Source organism: Rhinatrema bivittatum, chromosome 2, assembly GCF_901001135.1.
Source record: "Rhinatrema bivittatum chromosome 2, aRhiBiv1.1, whole genome shotgun sequence".
Lineage (NCBI taxonomy): Eukaryota > Metazoa > Chordata > Amphibia > Gymnophiona > Rhinatrematidae > Rhinatrema > Rhinatrema bivittatum.
The window spans coordinates 38,180,866-38,186,865 of record NC_042616.1 but is presented as its reverse complement, the minus strand read 5'-3'; positions in this window follow the sequence as shown (position 1 = coordinate 38,186,865).

The following is a 6,000-nucleotide window of genomic DNA, read 5'->3' as shown; positions in this document are numbered from 1 at the left end:
CGATCTTTACCCGGAATCCGCCCCTGCACGCGTGCACTGGATTCTTGCATTATCTCTTGATTGAGGTGTATTTAAGTATTGCTGTTGACACGTATTTGAAAGGGGACCATTGTGTATCCTGATATATTATGCCAGATTCTTTGGTATTACTTTTTATGAATAGGTGGGCTTTAGTTATATAAAGAGGTTATGGGGTCTGTTAGATTTAATGTTAGTCTACATTTATTTATTTATATATATATATATATATATATATATATATATATATATATATATATATATATCTTTATTGATAATAGGTATGACGATATCTTAAAATATTGCCCCTGAGGAAGCCCTTGGTTGCAGGGTGAAATGAAGAATTCTTTGTCGGGATTTGTAGAAAGAAGCAGCTTTGAGAAAGAAGTGATTATAAGATCGGAGTGGTTCATACTGAAGATTTAGGATTTACAGCGAGGGAGATATTGCTGTCGGTTAATGCAAACCTTGCATAGGAGGATACTGCTGTCTCTTTTTATTCAGTGAAAATTCATATCTCATATTTTACAAATGTATTGCTTTTATTCTAATTAGTATGATGGGTGATGGTACGGTGAATGTGTATGTGATCAGCCTGAGCTGAGGTAACATAAGAGCTTTGATGTTATTTTTATGGGTTTGGTGTTGCATCTAGCTATGTTTAGGACTTAAAAGTTATTTATTTATATATATATATTGTGAATTGTACATTTTTGTAATTTTGTATATTGCATTTATAATTACCTTTATTCAAATTGATTATAATGGATTAAAAAGCTTAAATTGTTTGATTATATACATTCTTATCTATGTTGTACTTTGTTTTTGGATGTGAGAGAAGAATCTTTGTATCCTTCATTGTTTTTCTTTCCGAATTGGCCTCCTTGTGCCATTAATAGTAGATTAGGGCCAATCTAGTGATTCTGTAAAGTAGCTGTTATTTTCTCTTAATAGAATAGCAGTATGTTTCAGTTCTGTTAGGGTCTGACATTTCTTGTGCCAATAAAACTAAAGCTAATATAAGAGGAATATCCCAAGTACCTTTCCTACATGGACTTTTAGTAACATTCGGGCCAATACAGTACAGTACAGTTTGGACGCAAGTTTTCGATGTGCTAGCTTTACCCCTTATTCAGTAAGGGGTAATAGCACGTCGAAAGCGCGCGTCCAACCCCCCTGAAACTAATAGCGCCCGCAACATGCAAATGCATGGTGATGGCCCTATTAGTTGTTCCCGCGCGATCCAGAAAGCAAAATGTGCAGCAAAGCCGCACATTTTACTTTCAGAAATTAATGCCTGCCAAGGCTGGCGTTAATTTCTGCCGGCGCAGGGGAAGTGTACAGAAAAGCAGAAAAAACTGCTTTTCTGTACACCCTCCGACTTAATATCATGGCGATATTAAGTCAGAGGCCCCCAAAATAAAAAAAAATAAAATTTAAAAACGGCCCGCGGGTCGGAAGACGGACGCTCAGCTATGCCGGCGTCCATTTTCCGAACCCATGGCTGTCAGCGGGTTTGAGAACAGACGCCGGCAAAATTGAGCATCGGCTGTCAAACTCGCTGACAGCCGCCGCTCCTGTCAAAAAAAGAGGCGCTAGAGACGCGCTAAGTGTCCCTAGCGCCTCTTTTTACCGCGGGCCCTCATTAGCATATTCTCTCCCCCTGAATCGCGCGCACAGGAGAGCGGGTGCTCGCCCGCTCTCCCGCGCCTTTTACTGTATGGGCCCGATTGTGAATAATGCAAGTCATTACTATAGCCCAATTGGTAGTATGCTCAACAGAAGGGTCTTTGGTGAAGAACATGATGTTTGCAAGATCTGACCTTGCAACACACTGATTTAAATCCTCAATTTTTGTGCCTTCATTAAAAAGTTGACAAAACCCATCTCACAAATTCGCTCTGCCATATCCCCTATCTCCTTTTGTGCAGAAGGACGAAAACAGTTGTCATCCTTTCTGATAAAGCTTTCCAGGAGCTGGGAGCCAGGGATTTTGATATTAAGCCTCTCAGCATCGTGTCCTCAAGGACCCATAGACTGGGAGGCATCTTCATACCTTGCTCGTCTGCTGGCATGCCAACGACCTGAAAACTGACCCCTTAAAGTGAGAGAAAGCATCAGCCACTGCATTGTGTATACCCGGGATGTGCTTAGCCCTCATTCGCAGATTCAGACATAGCACATGCAGAACTATCGACCTCATTAGCCCCACTAAGAACTGGTATTTAGCTGTCTGCCTGTTGATGTCTGCCACTACCGCAGCATTGTAGCATTGTCCACGTGAAACACCACTCTCTTGTGGGCTGACTTGCTGCCCCATAACACTAGTGCCACCAATATCGGGACTAGCTCTAAAAAGGTTATATTCCACACTATGGGGCGGATTTTCAGAGCCCTGCTCGCCGGGAAGCCTATTTTACATAGGCCTCCCGGCGCGCGCAGAGCCCCGGGACTCGCGTAAGTCCCGGGGTTCTCCGTGGGGGGCGTGTCGGGGGCGTGTCGGGGGTGAGCCCGGTCGTCGCAGAGTTTCGGGGGCGTGTCGGCAGCGTTTTGGGGGTGGGTACGGGGGCGTGGCCACGGCCCGGGGCGGTCCAGGGGTGTGGCCACGCCCTCCGTACCCGCCCCCAGGTCGCAGCCCGGCGCGCAGGAGGCCCGCTCGCGCGCGGGGATTTACTTCTCCCTCCGGGAGGCGTAAATCCCCGGAGAAAGGTAAGGGGGGGGGGCGTAGACAGGGCCGGGGGGGTGGGTTAGGTAGAGGAAGGGAGGGGAAGGTGAGGGGAGGGGAGGGCGTTAGAGGATTCCCTCCAAGGCCGCTCCGATTTCGGAGCGGCCTTGGAGGGAACGGGGGTAGGCTGCGCGGCTCGGCGCGCGCCGGCTATACAAAATCGATAGCCTTGCGCGCGCCGATCCAGGTTTTTAGCAGATACGCGCGGCTCCGCGCGTATCTACTAAAATCCAGCGTACTTTTGTTTGCGCCTGGAGCGCAAACAAAAGTAGGCTATTCGCGCGCCTTTTAAAATCCGCCCCTATGTCTGCACTATGCCAATGCATCAGCCAGGCCTCCACTACCAACTCCCTTGGAAATTTAAATCAAATCCTTGCCCTCTTGATCCATTGGAGATTAGCTCCAAATCTACATCTGTGACCTCTGGTGCTTGCCAAAGTGATACCCTGTTATAATGGTTGAGAAAATCCTGCCAGACTTCCAGATCCTTTTTTAAACCACTTGATAGCCGCAGGTGGTGATGCTTCACCCTGACCCCAGCTATAGCTGCAGCCAGCTTACTAATGAATACCCTAGCAATAGGTATAACCCTGAGTAACCCCTGGGTGGGACGGATCATTTACTTGTCACCCAGAGGCACATAGAAAGAAAAGTATAGACGAAGCCTTTCTGCAAAACTGGAATCAGCGAAACCCACCCAGAGAGTAGGATGGGACTGCACGGCAGGACTCTGAACTAGACAAGGGACAATATTCTGCCTAGCCAGCCCCCTCCCCCGCAGGTTGAGCCCTTGGGTTCTGGGGACCATTAGGTCTCTGCGGCAGCAGTACATGAATGAGTTCATACAGGCTGGAACCAGATTAGGCAAGGCTGGACAGGCACGGCCGGACAGGCAAGGATGAGCAGGCAAGCTAGATTAGAGAGAGACTTGGGCCGGCTGATAGGACTTGGATACGAAGTGCAGACAAGACAAGATAAGATACTGAGACGTTGTATTCGTGGGGGTTCGCCATACGTTTCGTGACCCCCACGAATACAACGAATATGGCATATACGTTGCAGATTGCCGATACGTTGCAAACGAATGCACACCCCTACTAGACAATAAAACTGACTGAGACAAGGCAAGGCAAGGCCAGAACGGAGACACAGATAAGGGCTAAGCAAGGCAAGAATACAAGGGCTGCAGTGGACAGGGCACAAGAAGCCCAGACAAGACAGGACCAGACAAGAACAAGACTGAACAAGGCAGACTAGGGCAGGACTTAGACAAGGCAGACAAGAGTAACACAGAACAGAGAACATGGATGCCCAAAGGCACAAGACTATAGGAAGGCTTGGGAAGACCACAAGACAGGGTAAAAGACAGAGCTGGCCCGAAGGCCTCAACACAAGATACAAGATAGAGCAAGCCTGATGGCCTCAAGGCAGGATACTAGACAAGAGTAGGCCAGAAGGCCTCAAGGCCGGGTAAGGAGCAAGAAGACCAAAGGCCACAAGGCAAGGCACAGGGCAAGAAGGCTGAAAGGCCACAAGGCAAGACAAGGAGCAGGAAGATCACAAGGCAAGGAAAAGAAAGGCCCGAATCCACAGGGCAAGGCAAAGTAACGAGCCAGGTCACGGAGCCAAGAGTGGCACCATGAGAAGACAAGGATACAATAGCAAGGCAGGTTTACATATGGCTGAGACTTGGGTGTGGCAAGAGTAGTGAGGGGAGCTTGGCAAGGCTAGCAATGAGGCTTACTGAGGCCTCTGCAGGCAGGAGTCATGGCAGGCAAGACCATTAACTTTGCAGATAAACATACACAAATCGTGGTGCAATAATCAACATGCCCCACAACAAGGAACTGAAGTACCATTCGGAACATCTCTATTGGTTTTATATATTTCAACGGTCTAAGCATCTTCAACTTTTAAAATGCTGTTTTTGCTATATGCTTTATATGAGCTTTTATACTAAGCTGAGAATCCAAATATCCTCCTAAGCTTTTTATTTCCGATAATATCAGTAACTCCACTCCTTCAAAAATTACTTATTGCCTTATCCATTGTCCAAGAACTTTTTCCCCATCACAAAAGTTTAGGTTTTAAAACATTTAAAACCAGTTTCGGTCTCCTGCAGTACTCTTTGATGATCTTTTCTCTCCGTGATTTCTTCCAGATTTTTGCATCTCTCTCTCTATTCCTAGATATTTATCTACAATTTGCACTCTTGAGACATTCAGTATGGATCACTTCATGCATTCTCAGGTTAAAATTTACACTCTCACCATCATCATGCCAGTGAATCTACAGTGGTATCTTCATTCTTTATGATCCAGGTGCTGCGTTTCCCGGCCACGGCAAGCCCGCAACCGGCTCTTCTCACCCCCGACGCCCGGGTTCTGGGCCTGGTCCTTCCTCTTTGGCAGCGGGAGGCAGCCGCGTATGAGCTCGCCCTCCTGCTTCGCTCCCAGGTTCCTCCGGCAGCTCCATGGCCTCCCCCGCCGGTCCCAGTCGGGTCTCCCCACGTGCGTCGAGGGAGACGCCGCCATCACCTCGGTTCTATCTGTTTGCCTTAGGCGCACACGCGCGCACCTTCACTGACTTTAAAGGGGCCGCGGCGGGAAACCTACCCGCGGCCCCGGATGATGATGTCCCCAGGCCTTCCTATTTAAGGCAGGCTCCGCCATTCGGACTTTGCCTTGGCAACAGGTCTCCACGCTTCCTGTCGTGTGCTTAGTTGCTCGTTGTGTTCCTGATTCCTGTTCCTGACCTAGTTCCAGTCTTTCTGTTCCTGTTCCAGTCCTTGTGTTCCAGTTCCAGCTTCCTGACTGCTGACTACCCTTGCTTTGACCCTCGCTTGTTCCTGACTACGCTGTGGACGGATTCCTTGGCTTTGATCCTTGCTCGACCTTTGACCTTGTCTCCAGCCGCCTGCCCTGACTTCAACTCGAACCTGACCTTGTCTCCAGCCGCCTGCCCTGACTTCAGCTTGAACCTGACCTTGTCTCCAGCCGCCTGCCCTGACTTCAACTCGAACCTGACCTTGTCTCCAGCCGCCTGCCCTGACTTCAGCTCGAACCTGACTCTGCTTCCAGTTGACTACTTTGGACTTGGCCTTTCTTAGGCTTTTGCCTTTGACAAGCCCGGACTTAACGTGTCCCTGACTTCTAGCCTACTTTAGTCTGTCTGGGCTTCTGGAACCGGGCCCTGTCTTTAACTCAGCTCCGTTGGACCCTGCGTCTCCGCTGCTTCCTGGCTCCTTTCTTTGGACA